This window comes from Triticum dicoccoides, chromosome 3B, assembly GCF_002162155.2.
Source record: "Triticum dicoccoides isolate Atlit2015 ecotype Zavitan chromosome 3B, WEW_v2.0, whole genome shotgun sequence".
Lineage (NCBI taxonomy): Eukaryota > Viridiplantae > Streptophyta > Magnoliopsida > Poales > Poaceae > Triticum > Triticum dicoccoides.
Genome location: NC_041385.1, coordinates 754,775,589 through 754,796,270, shown reverse-complemented (window position 1 = coordinate 754,796,270; position 20,682 = coordinate 754,775,589). Strand labels below are relative to the sequence as shown.

The window sequence follows — 20,682 nt, the reverse complement described above, 5'->3', positions numbered from 1 at the left end:
CTAATTCCTTGTGCATTTGCAGTCCAAACCAAAATTTTAAACTATGCACAAATTTACGGGGAGCTCTTGCTTATCACATACTTCTCAAAGCAATGATGTCTTTTCAATCTTATTATCATTTGTTGAAGCTTTGATCTATATGTTGTCATCAATTACCAAAAAGGGGGAGATTGAAAGTGCAACTATCCCTAGGTGGTTTTGGTAATTCATAACAACATATAGCTCATTGAGCTCATGCTACTCCAAGACAAATATTTCAGGAAAGCTCAATAAATGGCATGGCATGGATGATGAAAGTGGATCCCTCAAAATATCAAGGACAAAGGATTGGCTCAAGCTCAAAAGCTCAAGACTCTTCATTTTACATTTTAGTGATCCAAGATTACATTGAGTCTATAGGAAAAGCCAATACTATTAAGAAGGGATGAGGTGTTGCTTAATGAGCCTCTTGCTTAATGTGCTTAGTGATATGCTCCAAATACCCTCAACTACTTTCTCACATCCTCATATGACCTGAACCTAAAGTCAAAATCGGTCACACCAATTCTTTCTATCCGGCGCCACCGAGTTCAAATGTCATAGCCACTGCCACAAACCCTAAGCAAATCGGTCTCACCAATAGGGATCTCGGTCTCACCGAGATGGGATTGTAATCTCTCTGTTTCCCTTCATAACGTTTCGGTCTAACTGAAGTGAGCGATCGGTCCCACCGAGATTGCAATGTAAACTCTCTGTTTCCCTTTCGTAACATTTCGGTCTCACCGAAAAGAGCGGATCGGTCCCACCAAGTTTACCTGACCAACTCTCTGGTTAGCTAATTACCAAAATCGGTCTCACCGAGTTTGTGTAATTGGTCTCACCGAGATTACGTTATGCCCTAACCCTAACCATATCGGTCCTACCGAGTTGCATGTCAGTCCCACCGAAAATCCTAACGGTCACTAGGTTTACTGAATCGGTCCGACCGAGTTTGTTGATTCGGTCCCACCGAGATTGGTAAATTGTGTGTAATGGTTAGATTTTGTGTGGAGGCTATATATACCCCTCCACCTCCTCTTCATTCGTGGAGAGAGCCATCAGAACAAACCTACACTTCCAACTTACCATTTCTGAGAGAGAACCACCTACTCATGTGTTGAGGCCAAGATATTCCATTCCTACCATATGAATCTTGATCTCTAGCCTTCCCCAAGTTGCTTTCCACTCTTTCCACCAGATCCAAATCCTATGAGAGAGAGTTGAGTGTTGGGGAGACTATCATTTGAAGCACAAGAGCAAGGAGTTCATCATCAACGCACCATTTGTTACTTCTTGGAGAGTGGTGTCTCCTAGATTGGCTAGGTGTCACTTGGGAGCCTCTGACAAGATTGTGGAGTTGAACCAAGGAGTTTGTAAGGGCAAGGAGATCGCCTACTTCGTGAAGATCTACCGCTAGTGAGGCAAGTCCTTCGTGGGCGACGACCATGGTGGGATAGACAAGGTTGCTTCTTCGTGGACCCTTCTTGGGTGGAGCCCTCCGTGGACTCGCGCAGCCGTTACCCTTCATGGGTTGAAGTCTTCATCAACGTGGATGTACGATAGCACCACCTATCGGAACCACGACAAAAACATCCGTGTCTCCAACTGCGTTTGAATCCTCCAAACCCTACCCCTTACTTTCTTGCAAGTTGCATGCTTTAATTTCCGCTGCCATATACTCTTTGCATGCTTGCTTGAATTGTGTGATGCTTGCTTGACTTGTCCAAATATAGCTAAAATTTGCCAAACTCTAAAATTGGGAAAAGGTTGAGTTTTTAATTTTTCAAGTAGTCTAATCACCCCCCTCTAGACATACTTAAAGGTCCTACAACCCCCTACAACACCTGTCACATCTGGGGTGTGAAACTCGTATGGAGAATCTGAAATGATGATATGAATTGGTGCCTTCCCAGTGACGACCTTATCTACAGCAGCACAATCCTCTCTCACAGTTTCCGAATCCCAATCATCTATCTCGCTGCTCTTAGATAACCCTGCCTCTTGTGGTGTCACTTGTGATTTCTTAGGCTCGTCCATTGTGGCAACTGGGGGGTCATCATGAAGATCCAAACCCAAGTCAAATGCTAGAGCGTCACAGAACCCATCGCCGTGATATGATCTTGCTAATGATGCTCTACGAAGGGGATGCACACTGTTATTCTCTCCTTGCACATCCTTGGGTGCATCACCTGCTTACTTGGTTCATGCAATTATGCTTGGCGGCGGTCTTGGCGGTATACACCTCGAAACAAGGTCGTAAACTTGCTCTTGTGTAAGGGTATCCTATTGAGCAAGAGCATAAAAAGTAGGCGAATGTTGTTTCTAAGACTGCACAACATTACCGACAGCTGAGGGTTCCATGGTCACTGAATGGGTTGGGGTTAGAGTTGGCATACTGGCTGTTGTGGTTGGCACAGTGACTCCTTGAGTTGGCAATGCAGTCCCTGGGATTGGCAGACTGACAACTTGGGGTTCTGTGGTGACTGATGGGGGATGCCTCACTTCCTCTTGCTATTGGCACAGTGGTGGTCTCACTTTCCTTGATTGCTGGTGTACTGTGCGTAGTTGATGCTGTAGTTGGCTTATTTGCACAAACAGTTGGCTCACTTGAAGCTGGAGTTGCCACATCAGTTGTTGGGGTTGCCGACTTCCTACACTACATACTAACAACTTTCTCTTGACTGTTTGATCCACTCTTAATAGCATGGCTTGGAGACTCTATTCCCATTTCTGCAAACTTTGTGTCCTTGGCAAAAGACACTGTTTTGTTGCTTTTTTTACTAGGGAGTTTGCATGTTGTAGAGATGAGCTTGGCATCTACATGCGCAACGGTTGGCACTTGTATAACAGTGCTTGCCTCTTTGGCCTCTGGAGTTGGACCTTCTTTCCCTTTGATTTACTTTTGTTCTTCAGATTTTTCTCTCCCATAGCAGCAACCTTATCTTTTGGCTGACCCAACACCAGGTTCTTGCTAAGTGTCATGAGCTTCTTGCGCTTTGGGACAGTGGGTGGGTGCGGTGGGGAAGCTACCATCCTCTTGCTACCACCTGACGATGAAGCATCTTTAGATGCAACACCTTCCTTCAATATCTTGTCAACCATGGTTTTTGAGCCAATCCAGTCCAAACCCTTTGCTGCCTCTTCCATTTCTTCCTCAGTGGTTTTTACTCCATCGTTTATGATTTTTTCAAAGGAATTATCCTTCTCTTTCAAGTCAAAGATTGCATGAGTTTCCAGCAAGGGGATGTCAAATCTGTTGGGGATTGCTGGCTCTGATCTACACAAATCAAACAATGAGAAACTTTCCTCTAGCACAACTGCTCTGGTTCCAACTGATTCCGGATCTTCACCCTTCTGACACATGTCCTTTTGGATGAAAAACTATAGAGTTACACTATCATCAATTGATCTGCTGTAGTTGCTATTTCCTCCATCTCCAGAAGTGTTTCTTTGGAATGCTGACACCGCCAGCTTTACCATCATGATCATCATCATCCTCCCCACTGTCACTACCTCCATCAAAGGCCCCCCTGTCATCGTCGTGTGTTTCCTCGATGTCATCATCACTGCCCCCATGTTTTCCTTGCTCACCTTTCTCGACATCCTCACCTTTCTCCTTGTCTGTACCATCTTTTTCCTCTTCCTCTTCCACTTCATCATTACCGGATTCTTCATTGTCTTCATTGTTGTCAGCGTCATCATCACTGTCATCATCATCATCATCATTGTCACTGTCATCATCATGTTCTTCATCATCCCTTCCCTCTTGATCCTCTTCTTCTTCTTCTTCTTCAGAATCATCACTTTCTTCAGAATCATTGCCAACTACAGGGTGAACATCTTCTTCTTCTGACTCACTTTCCTCTACAAATTCTTCTTCTTCACTTCCCTCCACCTCTTCTGATTGCTAGTCAGTAGATTGACACTTCCGTCGCCTAGTGTGTGAGCTCTGACCCTTTGTTTGATCACTTAGCGGGCACTTGAGAGGAGACAAATCTGGTTCCTCTTCATCAAGCTTGGCAAAACCTTCAATAAAGTTGCCAAGATTGTCTGATATTGCTTTACATAGATCATGAACCATACCTGCTAACTCGAACTTCTTCTGTATAACATTAGAAGATAAAACAAAAATTTAAATTTAAAATAGAAAAAATCAAGTTAATGAAAAGTATATCAAAGTATATTTCTGCGCAAACTGCAAACCTAAGTTTGGTGCAAGTATATGAAAGTAGTGTGCAACTGAGATGCTGAAAGTGTGCAACTGAAGTTAGGGGTAAGTTAGCAGGAAGTAAAAAACAAGCATATTTTGTAGCTAGGAGTTATGGAATCTGTGTAAGTGAAAACATAAGTTTGATTTCAATTAGGAAAAAAGGTGAGATAATAATTCTGTGCAACTCATGCATGCATTGGGCACGGAAAAAGTAAAACCAACAAAAAACATGATTATTGTTGTAATAAAAAAAGTGTGGGTGAGCAAAAAAGGATAACTCACATGAGGATTGTAACTCACTGGAACCTTTGATGCCACAAACGCTTCTGCCTGCAGTAATCCTTCAAAGAGTGTTGAATCCTCTTCGATTCTATACTGCTCCTTGAGCTGTTCACAGAAAGAAAGGATCATTTTACAACAATAACTTCAACAATAACAAGTCTATATTGTCTGTATCTAACAAGGAAAAAAGACTTTATATATGGGAAACTACCACATGCCCTAGAAGCAAAAAAGGTAAGTGAAAAAACTATGTGAAGTCACAAATGAGAAGTGGGACTTTAAAGGAAAGTATGAAACAAGCATGTGTGCAGCTGTCATAAGCATGTGTGCCAACTATCAACATAGACTTGTGCAACTACCACATGCCCTAGAAGCAAGAAAAAGTAACTAAAGAAATACTATGTGAAGTCACAAATAAAAAGTGGGACTTTAAAGGGAAATATGAAACAAGCATGTGTGCAAACTATTCAGGAAGTCTGTGTGCCAACTAGCAACATCAACTTGTGAAACTACCACATGCCCTCATAAGCAAAAAAAACTGTCTGAAATTACTATGAAAAGTACAACTGGAAGTGGTTACTGTAAAGAGGAAATATGAAACAAGAATGTGTGCAACTCTATTCAGTCTGTATGCCAACTATCAATATAGACTTGTGCAACTACTTAATTACATGTATGTGAAAGAATCATGTGAAAAAATACAGACTTTGAGCAGAATTTCCAACTCACTTGAAGTTTCCCAAAGACACCGGGTGAAATCAAGTCCTTTTTCATTATCTTACTGATTAGATTCTTATCATAGGCATTGGCTCGAACTCCGCAGTGGCTTATTCGCAAATCAACCTCAAGTGCGTCAATGTAGAGAATATGTACATGCACCATCCCCAAGAGACAAACAAAAAAAAGGGAAAATAAACATATAAGACCAGTGGTGATAAAAAAAGCACAAAAACATCTAGAAAAAAGGCGTGTCTAACACAATAAAATTAATTAGAGCTCACCATCAAATGATACAGGTAGCAACACACTATTTCTTTGTCCTCACCCATGTTGCGGAATGCTTCATTTATGTGGTTAGCAACAAACAAGCTCACATTGCTCTTCAACAGAACATCGGGTTCTAACACAACGTTGTAGCAACGTGGGCTCAGAGAGAGACTAGTTGTAGGAGCTAAAAAGGTGCTGAAAGCAACTGCAAGCCACCCAATGAGGAACTTGTTATCAGTTGTTCCCTTCATAGCTTTCATTGTCTTGGTGAATCAGTGACCATGGGGTGTTTGGGTGGCCCGGTGTGGTTGAACATCTCATTGAAAGCCTTAACAGACTCCTTTTCAACAATGTATTTCAGCCGCGATCCTTTGTCTGGTAAACCAAAGTTCCTGTGCACACTAGCAGCATACTAGAATAGTTCCCCTGCCTGGGAATACTAAAGCTGAACTGGCTGGGTCGTATGACTGGACTAGGAACTTCGTCAAGTCGGAAGGCAGTGTGTCTGCTAGGTTTACCAAACCTCCTAACATCTTCTCATATAAGAAAGATCTCTGAACAGGTGCCAAATTGTTGTTCACCTTCACAAATCTCCCTGGTGACGCGCTAATCCTTCCAGCTTGTGAACACCACCGAGGAACGTTTCCTTCGTTCCCTTCAACACCAACTTCACCCGCCTGAGACAGAAAAAAGGGAAATGAATACAGACAAATTGTTCTCCCGCCGCGCACATAGGTCTTCAACTAACCACGTAGTTGGTGGTTGTGCAACCACAGGTTGATTGTTGTGCAACTATTATACCTTATTCTGCAACTGATATGTACACCCTATGAAATTAAAAAAACTGTCCAAAAATGTATAATGATTTTGTGCAGCTGTGTGCTCAATTGGTGCCAACTTTCATAAATGACAATGTAGGTAAGGAGATTCCAAAATCTATCATAAAAGAAAGACTAGAAAACACTAAACAACGCTTTTCAGATTTGACATGGTAGTATACAACACTTTCAAATTTGCACCACAAAAAATGTAAGCCAAGAAAAATGCTGGTTAAACACAACAGCCAAGTATATGCTTTTTCATATGCAACACTGAACAGCACAGATGCCAACTAGTACCAACATACTGTGCAACTGAAAAAAGAAATGTACAAAAAAAATGTACCTCATCAGCTTCTGTAGAGGTTGGGCCACCCCCATCAGATGACTTGCCTTTCCCTTTTGTTCTGGCTCTCTTTGCAGCATGGGATGCACTAGCATCCTCCACCTACAAAATAAGCAAAATGATGCCTCATGTTAAAAAATCAATGAAAAAACAGAGAAAACAAAAAATAAAAAATAAAAAATTGAATTTATTTTACATAAACGCAAAATTCTTCATTGCGTATTCAAAACTTACCCCTACTTCATTATCATCATCGGGGGCGGCACGAGGACACTGCTGAGCAGGCCTTTTCCTGTTCTATCGTATATACTTTGATGAAATCCTCTGCATGGCTCAACACAAACAAAAACCAAAAATCAAAAACAGAAAAGGAAAAAGAGAGAAGAAAACAAGCAAATATATTCGATCATATTTGCTCCCTTTTGAGCTTATAGAAAAAAACCTCTTCCCCACTTCCACCGGCATCTCCCTCTTCGACCATTGTCACTGCAAAAAAAAGATCCGGACAAAATCACTCTAATTGCACACACACAAAAATTGTAGCTCAAAAAGCACTAACAAAACTTGTTAAATAAATGCATAAAAAACCAGCATCCCACCACTAAGACATTTCAAATAGAATCTTGTGCCAACTAGACCCTGGTTTTGCCAAACATTGACCCTGGTTCTGCCAACCCAGATATGGTAATACCGAGTCAAAAATTAAAGAACACAATCCCAGTTGTGTCCAACTATTGAATCTAGATCTACCAGCTGGAAAACTGGTCCAATGCCAAGTATAAAACCTGCAGAACATAGGTACCTGAATATGTGCAACTATTGTACCTATAACTGCTAAAAATGTGTTTATGGCAGATGATGTGTGAAACTGATGCACCTGATGTGTGCAACTGATGCACCTGATGTAGCTGGAGCTGCCAATTGGGTATCTGGACAAATGTCAAGTTTAAGCACGAAACTCGTTATGCAACTCCTATTTGTGCAACTGCCAACTACAATATACCCGTTGTGCAACTGAGTAATGAAAACATTCATTCTCCAACTACTATAGTGCAGTTGCCAACTGCAAACAAATCGTTGTGCAACTAGGCATGAAAAAATTGAACGGATTCAACTGCCATGGTGAAATATCTACCAACTAAAGTACCAACTAAAATGCAACTGTACCTAGGGATTTGATTCAATTTTGCAAAAGGGGCTCAGACACTAGATCTGCTGTCGGCTAAGCCGCCCCCACTACAGGCACTGCAGAGCGAGTCTAGCGGGTGCGGCCTCCCCAGCTATAGACGGGGCAAGAGAGCAACGGTCGCGGCCTATGCACAACGGCGCACGGCGACAACACAACGGCGTGCAGCCCAACACGGCGAGAGCGCTGCAGGAGCAAGTCTAGATGACGCGGCCTACCATTCTATAGACGCCTCGAGAGTGTTGCGGTCGCGGCCTCTGCGGCTACGAGCGCAGCGGGAGAAGCACGAGCACCACTTCCCCCGCTATGGGCACGGAGAGAGCGCAACGGGCGAGGCTGTTGGGGAACATAGCAGAAATTCAAAATTTTCTAGGCATCACCAAGATAAATCTATGGAGATTCTAGCAACAAGAGAGGGAGAGGATGGGCATCTTCATACCCTTGAAGATCGCTAAGTAGAAGCGTTACAAGAACGCGGTTGATGGAGTCGTACTCACGGCGATTCAAATCGCGGAAGATCCGATCTAGCGCCGAAGGGACGGCGCCTCCGCGTTCAACACACATTTAGACCGGGGACGTCACCTCCTTCTTGATCTAGCAAGGGGAGAGGAGAAGTTGAGGGAGAACTCCGACAGCACGACGGCGTGGTGGTGGTGGAGCTCGTGGTTCTCCAGCAGGGCTTTGCCAAGCACTACGGAGGAGGAGGTGTTGGAGGAGGGAGAGGGCTGCGCCAGGGAAAAGGTGTGGCTGCCCTCCCACCCCTCCACTATATAAAGGGGCAAGGGGAGAGGGGGAGGCGCCCTAGGGTTTCCCCTAGGGGGCGGCGGCCAAGCAGATTGGATCTCCCTAGGGAAAATCCTAGGGGGACTTGCCCCCCAAGCCAAGCAGGTGGAGGATTGCCTCCCAAGCCAGGTGGAGGCGCCCCACCTCCCCAAATAACGTGGGAAAGGGTGTGGGGGGCGCACCACCCCTTAGTGGGCTGGTTTGCCCCTTCCCCTTTGGCCCATGAGGCCCTCCAACACTTGCCGGGGCTCCCGAAACACCTTTCGGTCATGCTGGCCATAGCCTGGTACCCCCGGAACACTTCCGGACTCCAATACCCTTTGTCCAATATATCGATCTTCACTGCCGAACCATTCCGGAACTCCTCGTGACGTCCAGGATCACATCTGGGACTCTGAACTACCTTCGGTAACCACATACTATTTCCCATAACAACTCTAGCATCACCGAAACTTAAGTGTGTAGACCCTACGGGTTCGGGAACCATGCAGACATGACCGAGACATCTCTCCGGCCGATAACCAATAGCGGGATCTGGATACCCATGTTGGCTCCCACATGTTCCATGACGATCTCATCGGATGAACCACAATGTCAAGGATTCAAGCAATCCCGTATACAATTCCCTTTGTCAATCGGTACGTTACTTGCCCGAGATTCGATCGTCGGTATCCTAATACCTCGTTCAATCTCGTTACCAGCAAGTCACCTTACTCGTTCCATAATGCATGATCCCGTGACTAACTACTTAGTCACATTGAGCTCATTATGATGATGCATTACCGAGTGGGCCCAGAGATACCTCTCCGTCATACGGAGTGACAAATCCCAGTCTCGATTCGTGCCAACCCAACAGACACTTTCGGAGATACCTGTAGTGCAACTTTATAGCCACCCAGTTACGTTGTGACGTTTGGTACACCCAAAGCATTCCTACGGTATCCAGGAGTTGCATAATCTCATGGTCTAAGGAAATGATACTTGACATTAGAAAAGCTCTAGCAAACGAACTACACGATCTTGTGCTATGCTTAGGATTGGGTCTTGTCCATCACATCATTCTCCTAATGATGTGATCCCATTATCAATGACATCCAATGTCCATGGTCAGGAAGCCATAACCATCTATTGATCAACGAGCTAGTCAACTAGAGGCTCACTAGGGACATGTTGCGGTCTATGTATTCACACATGTATTACGGTTTCCAATTAATACAATTATAGCATGAACAATAGACAATTATCATGAACAAGGAAATATAATAATAACCATTTTATTATTGCCTCTAGGGCATATTTCCAGCAGTCTCCCACTTGCACTAGAGTCAATAATCTAGTTCAAATCATTATGTGATTGTATTGAATCCAACACCCATGGTGTTTGATCATATCTCGCTTGTGAGAGAGGTTTATTAGGCAACGGGTTTGAACCTTTCAGATCTGTGTGTGCTTTACAAATATCTATGTCATCTTGTAGATGCAGCTACCAGGCGCTACTTGGAACTATTCCAAATAACTACTCTACTATACGAATCCGGTCTACTACTCAGAGTCATCCAGATTAGTGTCAAAGTTTGCATCGACGTAACCCTTTACGACGAACTCTTTTACCACCTCCATAATCGAGAAAATTCCTTAGTCCACTAGTTACTAAGGATAACCTTGACCGTTGTCCTGTGATCCATTCCTGGATCACACTTGTACCCCTTGACTGACTCATGGCAAGGCACACTTTAGGTGCGGTACACAACATAGCATACTATAGAGCCTATGTCTAAAGCATAGGGGACGACCTTCGTCCTTTCTCTCTATTTTTCCGTGGTCATGTCTTGAGTCTTACTCAATGCTCACACCTTATAACACAGCCAAGAACTCCTTCTTTGCCGATCTATTTTGAACTCCTTTAAAATCTTGTCACGGTATGTATTCATTTGAAAGTACTATTAAGCATTTTTGATCTATCCTTATAGATCTTGATGCTCAATGTTCAAGTAGCATAATCCAGGGTTTCCACTGAAAAACACTTTTCAAATAACCCTTTATGCTTTCCAGAAATTCTACATCATTCCGATCAACAATATGTCAACAACATATACTCATCAGAAATGCTATAGTGCTCCCACTCACTTCTTTGGAAATACAAGTTTCTCATAAACTTTGTATAAACCCAAAATCTTTGATCATCTCATCAAAGCGTATATTCCAACTCCGAGATGCTTACTCCAGTCCTTAGGATTGCTGGAGCTTTGCATACTTGTTAGCATCTTTCAGGATTGACAAAGATGGTTAAGTTTCCTAACCATAGACATGAGTTGTCATTTGATTAACGGGATCACATCATTAGGAAAATGATGTGATTGACTTGACCCATTCCATTAGCTTAGCACTTGATCGTTTAGTATGTTGCTATTGCTTTCTTCATGACTTATACATGTTCCTATGACTATGAGATTATGTAACTCCCGTTTATCGGAGGAACACTTTGTGTGCTACCAAACTTCACAACGTAACTGGGTGATTATAAATGTGCTCTACAGGTGTCTCCAAAGGTACTTGTTGAGTTGACGTATTTCGAGATTAGGATTTGTCACTCTGATTGTCGAAGAGGTATCTCTGGGCCCTCTCGGTAATGCACATCACTATAAGCCTTGCAAGCAATGTAGCTAATGAGTTAGTTACGGGATGATGCATTACATAATGAGTAAAGAGACTTGCCGGTAACGAGATTGAACTAGGTATTGAGATACCGACGATCGAATCTCAGGCAAGTAACATACGGATGACAAAGGGAACAATATATGTTGTTATGCCTTATGCGGTTTGACCGATAAAGATCTTCATAGAATATGTAGGAGCCAATATGAGCATCCAGGTTCCGCTATTGGTCATTGACCGGAGACATGTCTCGGTCATGTCTACATAGTTCTCGAACCCGTAGGGTCCGCACGCTTAAAGTTAGATGACGGTTATATTATGAGTTTATGTGTCTTGATGTACCGAAGGTTGTTCGTAGTCTCGGATGTGATCACGGACATGACGAGGAGTCTCGAAATGGTCGAGACATGAAGATTGATATATTGGACAACTATATTCGGACACCGGAATGGTTCCGGGGGTTATCGGATATATACCGGAGTACCGGGGGGCTACCAGAACCCCCCCGGAGGTTAATGGGCCTCATGGGCCCAAGTGGTGGAAGAGGAGAGGAGGCCAAGGGGTAGTCGCACGCCCCTCCCCCCCAAGTCCAAATTGGACAAGGAGGGGGGCGGCGCCCCCCCCCCTTTCCTTCCCCCTCTCTCTCCTTCCCTCTCCTCTCCTACTTCAACAAGGAAGGGGGGGGGGAAGTCCTACTCCCGGTGGGAGTAGGACTCTTCATGGGGCGTGCCAAGGGTGGCCGGCACCCTCCCCCTCCTCCACTCCTTTATATACGGTGAGGGAGGCACCCCTAGGGACACAGCAATTGATCCTTGAGATCTCTTAGACGTGTGCGGTGCCCCCCTCCACCATAATCCACCTCGATAATATCGTAGCGGTGCTTAGGCGAAGCCCTGCGTCGGTAGAACATCATCATCGTCACCACGCCGTCGTGCTAACGGAACTCTCCCTCAAAGTTCAGCTGGATTGGAGTTCGGGGGACGTCATCGAGCTGGACGTGTGTTGAACTCGGAGGTGTCGTGCGTTCGGTACTTGATCGGTCGGATCAAGAAGAAGTACGACTACATCAACCGCGTTGTGCTAATGCTTCCGCTTTCGGTCTACAAGGGTACATGGACACACCTTCCCCTCTCGTTGCTATGCATCACCATGATCTTGCGTGTGCGTATGAATTTTTTTGAAATTACTACGTTGCCCAACAGTGGTATTAGAGCCAGGTTTTATGCATTGATGTTATTTGCAAGAGTAGAACACAAGTGAGTTGTGGGGGATACAAGTCATACTGCTTACCAGCATGTCATACTTTGGTTCAGTGGTGTTGTTGGATGAAGCGGCCCGGACCGACATTACGCGTACGCTTACGCGAGACTGGTTCTACCGACGTGCTTTGCACATAGGTGGCTGGCGGGTGTCGGTTTCTCCAACTTTAGTTGAACCGAGTGTGGCTACGCCCGGTCCTTGAGAAGGTTAAAACAACATTAACTTGACGAACTATCGTTGTGGTTTTGATGCGTAGGTAAGAACGGTTCTTGCTAAGCCCGTAGCAGCCACGTAAAACTTGCAACAACAAAGTAGAGGATGTCTAACTTGTATTTGCAGGGCATGTTGTGATGTGATATGGTCAAGACGTGATGCTATATTTTATTGTATGAGATGATCATGTTTTGTAACCAAGTTATCGGCAACTAGCAGGAGCCATATGGTTGTCGCTTTATTGTATGCAATGCAATCGCCTGTAATTGCTTTACTTTATCACTAAGCGGTAGCGATAGTCGTACAAGCAATAGTTGGCGAGACGACAATGATGCTAAGATGGAGATCAAGGTGTCACGCTGGTGACGATGGTGATCATGACGGTGCTTCGGAGATGGAGATCACAAGCACAAGATGATGATGGCCATATCATATCACTTATATTGATTGCATGTGATGTTTATCTTTTATGCATCTTATCTTGCTTTGATTGACGGTAGCATTGTAAGATGATCTCTCACTAAATTTCAAGATAAAAGTGTTCTCCCTGAGTATGCACCATTGCCAAAGTTCGTCGTGCCCAGACACCACGTGATGATCGGGTGTGATAAGCTCTACATCCATCTACAACGGGTGCAAGCCAGTTTTGCACACGCAGAATACTCAGGTTAAACTTGACAAGCCTAGCATATGCAGATATGGCCTCGGAACACTGAGACCGAAAGGTCGAGCGTGAATCATATAGTAGATATGATCAACATAGTGATGTTCACCATTGATAACTACTCCATTTCACGTGATGATCGGTTATGGTTTAGTTGATTTGGATCACGTGATCACTTAGATTATTAGAGGGATGTCTATCTAAGTGGGAGTTCTTAAGTAATATGATTAATTGAACTTAAATTTATCATGAACTTAGTACGTGATAGTATTTTGCTTGTCTATGTTTGTTGTAGATAGATGGCCTGTGCTGTTGTTCCGTTGAATTTTAATGCGTTCCTTGAGAAAGCAAAGTTGAAAGATGATGGTAGCAATTACACGGACTGGGTCCGTAACTTGAGGATTATCCTCATTGCTTCACCGAAGAATTACGTCCTCGAAGCACCGCTGGGTGCCAGGCCTGCTACAGATGCAACTGACGACGTTAAGAATGTCTGGCAGAGCAAAGCTGATGACTACTCGATAGTTCAGTGTGCCATGCTTTATGGCTTAGAACCGGGACTTCAACGACGTTTTGAACGTCATGGATCATATGAGATGTTCCAGGACTTGAAGTTAATATTTCAAGCAAATGCCCGGATTGAGAGATATGAGGTCTCCAATAAGTTCTACAGCTGCAAGATGGAGGAGAATGGTTCTATCAGTGAACGTATACTCAAAATGTCTGGGTATTGCAATCACTTGATTCAACTGGGAGTTAATCTTCCGGATGATAGTGTCATTGACAGAATTCTTCACTCACTGCCAGCAAGCTACAAGAGCTGCGTGATGAACTATAACATGCAAGGGATGAACAAGACAATTCCCGAGCTCTTCGCAATGCTAAAGGCTGCGGAGGTAGAAATCATGAAGGAGCATCAAGTGTTGATGGTCAATAAGACCACCAGTTTCAAGAAAAAGGGTAAAGGGAAGAAGAAGGGGAACTTCAAGAAGAACGGCAAACAAGTTGCTGCTCAAGAGAAGAAACCCAAGTCTGGACCTAAGCCTGAAACTGAGTGCTTCTACTGCAAGCAAACTGGACACTGGAAGCGGAACTGCCCCAAGTATTTGGCGGATAAGAAGGATGGCAAGGTGAACAAAGGTATATGTGATATACATGTTATTGATGTGTACCTTACCAGAGCTCGCAGTAGCACCTGGCTATTTGATACTGGTTCTGTTGCTAATATTTGCAACTCGAAACAGGGACTACAGATTAAGCGGACATTGGCTAAGGACGAGGTGACGATGCGCGTGGGAAATGGTTCCAAAGTCGATGTGATCGCCGTTGGCACGCTACCTCTACATCTACCTTTGGGATTAGTTCACTACAAAAAAATACACTTCCGTGATGATACGTGTTTGTCACAGTAGGTCGTGTTTTTTGTCATGCATGTACATCCATGACAAATTTATGACAGAATCAAGATAGTCATACCTGTGCTATCGTAGAAGTGTTCCATGACATTACCAAAATTATCATCATAGAAGTGTCCACTTCCATGACGATAAAGCGCGCGTCACAGAAGTGCTTTCGTCAAGGGTGACCGACACGTGGCATCCACCGTAACGGAACGCCGTTAACCTATCGGGTCGGGTTTTGGATCTGATAACCCATTAACAGCCCCGACCAATGGGAAATTTCCACGTGTAAAATTCTGATTAGCCGGACGAAACACGTGTCAGCTCGTCAGTGGGTCAGATAGGCGCCTATGATATGTCGACACGTGCCACGGCTCACCACTGGCCCATTTAGCTTACAAAGTCGTCCCGTTTGACTTGGTCAAAAGTTAACGGGCTGGCCCATGAAAAGCTTGTTAACGGTCTCTTTGCAAATAGCCCATTTTACGGCACGTTAGGCACTAAAGGAAATCGGCCCAACAACGTCATGTGGCCCGTCGAATATAACACCAACCCATTTCACTTTCGGCCCATGTATAGCCCATGACGTCTTTCAGCCCATATGAGGCCTTCGTATCTTTCGGCCCTTTACAGGCCCACGGTGACTCTAGCCCATAATGAACAGTAATTTTCTTTGTACCCGTTAACGGCCCGTGATTTACATGGGCCATTTCCAGCCCGTGTTAGCTTTCGGCCTATTGACGGCCCATACGTTCTTCAGCTCCTTTTCGGCTCTCGATTACTTCCGGCCCGTTACTGGCCTGTTCCCCTAATGGGCCAAATTCGGCCCATGGAAAGAGTCGGCCTGTTACTGGCATGTTCCCCAAATGGGCCAAATTCGGCCCATGGCAAGAGTCGGCCCGTTACTTGCCTGTTACCCTAATGGGCCAAATTCGGCCCATGGCAAGAGTCGGCCCGTTTCTGGCCAGCCCGTCCTATATTCTGGAGAATTAAGCTTTTGCAGTCCTACGACCTGTTAATGGCCCGTTACCGTGCTGGGCCGATACCAATTAAGCCCGATTACGGCCCATGTAGACCCATTTATCCGACGGCCCGAGGCCCATTTATCGACGGCCTGAGGCCCACCGATTATAGGCCCATTTATCGACGGCCCATAGGAGACCCATGGGTTGTTGCGGCCACTAGCAAACCAGGGAAAAAGAAGACTAGGAAATAAATAAGGCCCAAACTAACGCTAGGCTATTAAGGCGATTGCACAGATTACATCCACTCAGCATCAAAGATTGCCACTAGTGCAAATATAGGGAACACCCTACACTATACAAAAATGGCTTGCTGTTTTCTTCAGCTGGTGGCTGCACATTAAGAATAAATTTTGTATCGCACCAAAACAAATTTCAACTATATAACAAAAGGAAGGTTGGCATAAAACTTAATAGTCTAGCAGATAAATGCACCGCCAGAAGTTCAGAAGCTCGGTTCATTTGACCTGACTGTTACGTTTTCTTGCTGTATTGTCCGACGAAACACCATAACCCTCGCCTTCATTTCTCCTAGGCTCCTGAACAACATAGCAAATGTCTGATAGTCTGGTTTCAAAACCATGCATATCTTGACGACATTGAGTAATGTTTCTCCTTGTTTCACAAAGGGCCTCTGTTATGGAATGGTCTTGTGTCTGGAGCGCAGATACAACATTGCTTTGAGCTTGCATATCTTGATCATGAGGCAGTTTGGACAATATTGCCTTAACAACCAACCCAGTATTACGCAGGAACGTGCTTTTGGCACTGTTAGTGGATAGGTACCGACCCACTGCACCAAGAGCTGACATTGCGGTTATAGTTGCCTCGCCACCTTCAGAAGGTGGCGGTTCCACCATTTTTTCCATAGCTTGCTGAAAAGTTGAGGTTTTACATTAGTAGTACCAGAACAGAAGATATTAAGGAGGCAACAAAACAAACAAAATAGCTTTGGTCTATATACAGAACTTATTCTGGTGAACCCATGTAAAATATTAGTTGTATTTTATTGCAAAGTACATAATAAAACCAGGTTCCAAACATATGACCATGTACCATCGCTAATGTATTGTCTATTTCTTCACAATGTATTGAGGGATAAGGATAAAGAGACGAAGTTTATAATACGGTAAGCATAGTGTCGGTGTCAAAACCGGCGGATCTCGGGTAGGGGGTCCCTAACTGTGCGTCTAGGCGGATGGTAACAGGAGACAAGGGACACGATGTTTTACCCAGGTTCGGGCCCTCTTGATGGAGGTAAAACCCTACGTCCTGCTTGATTAATATTGATGATGTGTGTTACAAGAGTAGATCTACCACGAGATCAAGGAGGCTAAACCCTAGAAGCTAGCCTATGGTATGATTGTTGTTCGTCCTATGGACTAAAGCCATCCGGTTTATATAGACACCGGAGAGGGCTAGGGTTACACAAAGTCGGTTACAATGGTAGGAGATCTACATATCCGTATCGCCAAGCTTGCCTTCCACGCCAAGGAAAGTCTCATCCGGACACGGGACGAAGTCTTCAATCGTGTATCTTCATAATCTTGGAGTCCGGCCGACCATGATAGTTCGGCTATCCGGACACCCCCTAGTCCGGGACTCCCTCAGTAGCCCCCGAACCAGGCTTCAGCGACGACGAGTCCAGCGCGTATATTGTCTTCGGCGTTGCAAGGCGGGTTCTCCTTCAAACTTCATGTTCCTGTCGAATAGTGTCCGGCTTCCTTATGAATGTTGCGCTCCTTGGCTTCTACGCCCAATAATGGCCTTCTTCCACGTGTCGTATGAATGCGAAAAGCTAGGGTATTTTTACATTTTACCCCCTAGCCGTGCGAACGAGCCGCCTATAAGAGAGGCGAGGATCTAGATCCAGCTCACACCATCCTCCATCCGCAAGTTCTCATCGAAGCGCCTCTGACAAAAATCCATTCTATCATGGATAGTCGACGCGGCTCCTCCTCTCGCGCTCCTAGCCCTAAGCCAGGAGATTGGGGGAGATGCTCAGTTCCACACAGCGAGCTAGTGGCACTCCAAACCGAGGGATATCTTCCCCCAGCTTTCATGGTTCCGGTTCGAGCCGGACTGGCCACCTTCAAGCGTGGAAAGCAGGCGGAGAGCGTCCCCAACCCTTCCAAAGGAGAGCGGGTATGCTTCGTCCCTTATCTAATAAGGGGACTCAGATTTCCCATACATCCGTTTCTCCGGGGGCTCCTGGAGTTCTACGGACTCCAGCTTCACCACCTCACTCCTGCCTCCATTTTGCACATCGCGGGCTTTGTAGCTCTTTGCGAGCTGTTCCTGGGCATCGAGCCCCATTTTGCGCTGTGGAAGAGATTGTTTTGCCTCGTACCCTGTTCTTATGAGGGGTCGATATATCAAGTGGGCGGAGCCGAAATATGGCGCATCGCCGGGACTGGATATCTATCCGGCACCCCGAAGAAGGCGTCCAAAGACTGGCCTTCGGAATGGTTCTACATGGAGGACGCCCCTCTGCCGGATCCAGTTCGGATCGGCCTCCCGGAGTTCAGCAATGCTCCCTTGAAGAAACGCATGAGTTGGCGCCCGCGGAGCCCTCAACGGGAGGATGATGGGAGCGTCCATTATCCAATGGGCCGGATTAGGTTACTGGCCCACTCCGGATTGACCATGATTGGAATCATGGCCACGTGCATTATGCGAGGGGTGCAGCCACTCCAATATAGGGGCCACCCTATGTGGGATTTCAACGGGGAAGACGACACCACCCGTCATGGCCGCAGAGGGCCGGGCTCGGCAGCCGATCTGGCAAAGATCCTGTCCGGCTTGTACAAGGGGGAGGAGGAGGACTTTCTCCACACGAATCCATTGAACGGATTCTCCAGGAATAACCCTCGGAGCTGGGTAAGCGGACGTTTATCTACCCGATCCATACTTCCAAAGTCAAGTATCTTACTTTGTGATTTCGACGCAGGAGCTGCGTCGGGACGTGGAGGGTGTACAAAGCCTAACTCCACAGTCCGAGGATCCGGAACGATCCCTTGATTCGACCTCCGAAGAGGATCCGGACATAAAGGTGGAGCTGATTGACGGGGTGTTCCACCAACTTAGCATGGACAATGCCCTAGTCGCCATTACGGCTGACTACCCCAGTTTGTTTCCGGCCTCCCAGGTGACTACGACCGAGGTCTTGACACCATCATTTGATCCATGCTCAACTCTGACCATCCTATACTGATGGTGCATCGCAGGAGGTGCCTTTAAGGCGGGAAGCCGAACCTGCGGTGGCTGACCAGCAAGGGTCAGTTCGGCCCAACAGGCGGAAGAGGAGTGCGACGCGAATCTAAACATCGCCGCAACGGTACGGCACACCGTTGTTTTTAAGGGAAGGATCCCTAGGAGGTATATTAATGCTCATAACTTTTTCCAGGAGAAAGAGCGCTCGCCGGACAGTGTCCGGAGAGGTTGCCAATCAAGCCTCCGCCAGCCATGCTCCATCGTGTGGTCCGGAAGTGGAGGCGAACACAAGGCAAGAGCCGGATGCTCCTCCGATGGAGGATGCCGCCCGGTCTGAGGTGGAGAGCGCCATGAATCACAGGCGTCGTCGGACAGTTCTTCGTGATGCGTGTTTCTCCCCGGAGGCGTTGAATGCCTTTGATGCAGGAAACGCGCACCTCCGTGCTGCTCAAGATGGTTTAACCAGAGCCACGGAGCAGTATGTGAAGGACATACGGGTAAGTAATTTTAATAGTTATATATGCTAGTAGCCCCTGAGACTTAAAATAGTTAAAATAACTGATTTAAGGATCATTTATTATGTAGGATCTTACGGAGAAGAATACCCACCTGTCCCAGGAGCTCCAAGAGTGCAAGGCCCAACTTGAGGCCGCACTAGCCACCATAGGGGGAGCCACAGAGACCCCCGCTGGTAATACATACTTCGAAAAGATAAGTACTTAACAAAGTGCGGCGTGTGGGTAAATCTGACAATAATATTGCAGAGGGCGCCGGACTAGATCCGGACAAGCAACAGCTACTGCGTCAGCTAAAGGCCGGCGAGAGGGTGCTTATGAAGGTATAGCAGGAGAGAAACAAGCTCCAAGATGCCCACACCCAAATAGGAGAAGAGCTGAAAGGTGTTCGGGCCCAGCTGTCTGGCTCCGTGAAGGAGAATCAGCGGCTTCGTCGCGGCATTTATAGTAAGTGCTTGAGCAAATTCCTTTGAAAAGAAGAATTTGGCAAGGAAGTCGATTGACAGAAATGTGTCTTTAGGTGTGCTCACAGGTCACCCTGCGGAGGAAATGCCCGGTTCAACGGGTGACCAACTTCCTGAGCTGGTGCAACTGCTCGAACGTGTTCGGCAGGCGATGAGTGGCGTCGTTCAGGCCTTATGGACTTTCGTCTCCCTACCCGAGGGCCTTGGAGGGCTTGCTGAGAAGCTTCAGGGAGTGCGGCGACGCCTCCGTCTATGGAAGATATCGGCCTGCTGTCAAGGCGCCAGGGAGGCCTGGGCCATGGTGAAGACGCGGTACCCGAAGGATGACCCAGACCACATGGCCGAGGTCGAACCTGCGGGGCCTGATGGGAAGGAGATTCCTGTGAGCTTGATGTACGGCCAAGTAGAGCTGGCCGCGAAATATTCCCAACAGGACTGTAAATTAGACAGCCTGTTAGATGGGATTGAAGAGGAGTACAATCAGTCAGTTTGACGATGTAATTTAAAATGACATGTAAAATGCCTTCTAGCCGGATTGTAGATCATTAATCTTTGCGGACCTTTTCGCTTCAACCTCGGGACCCAACAGTCCGGAGTGTGTCCGAATACCCTTACGGTTATAGAAGAACCGGGACATGCGTGGAGA

The 20,682-nt window shown here is 45.9% G+C and overlaps 1 pseudogene; it reads right to left on the bottom strand.

Moving 5' to 3' along the window:
* Nucleotides 1–3,399: 3,399 nt before the first annotated feature.
* LOC119282043 lies at nt 3,400–6,991 on the bottom strand (annotated as a pseudogene).
* Nucleotides 6,992–20,682: the final 13,691 nt, after the last annotated feature.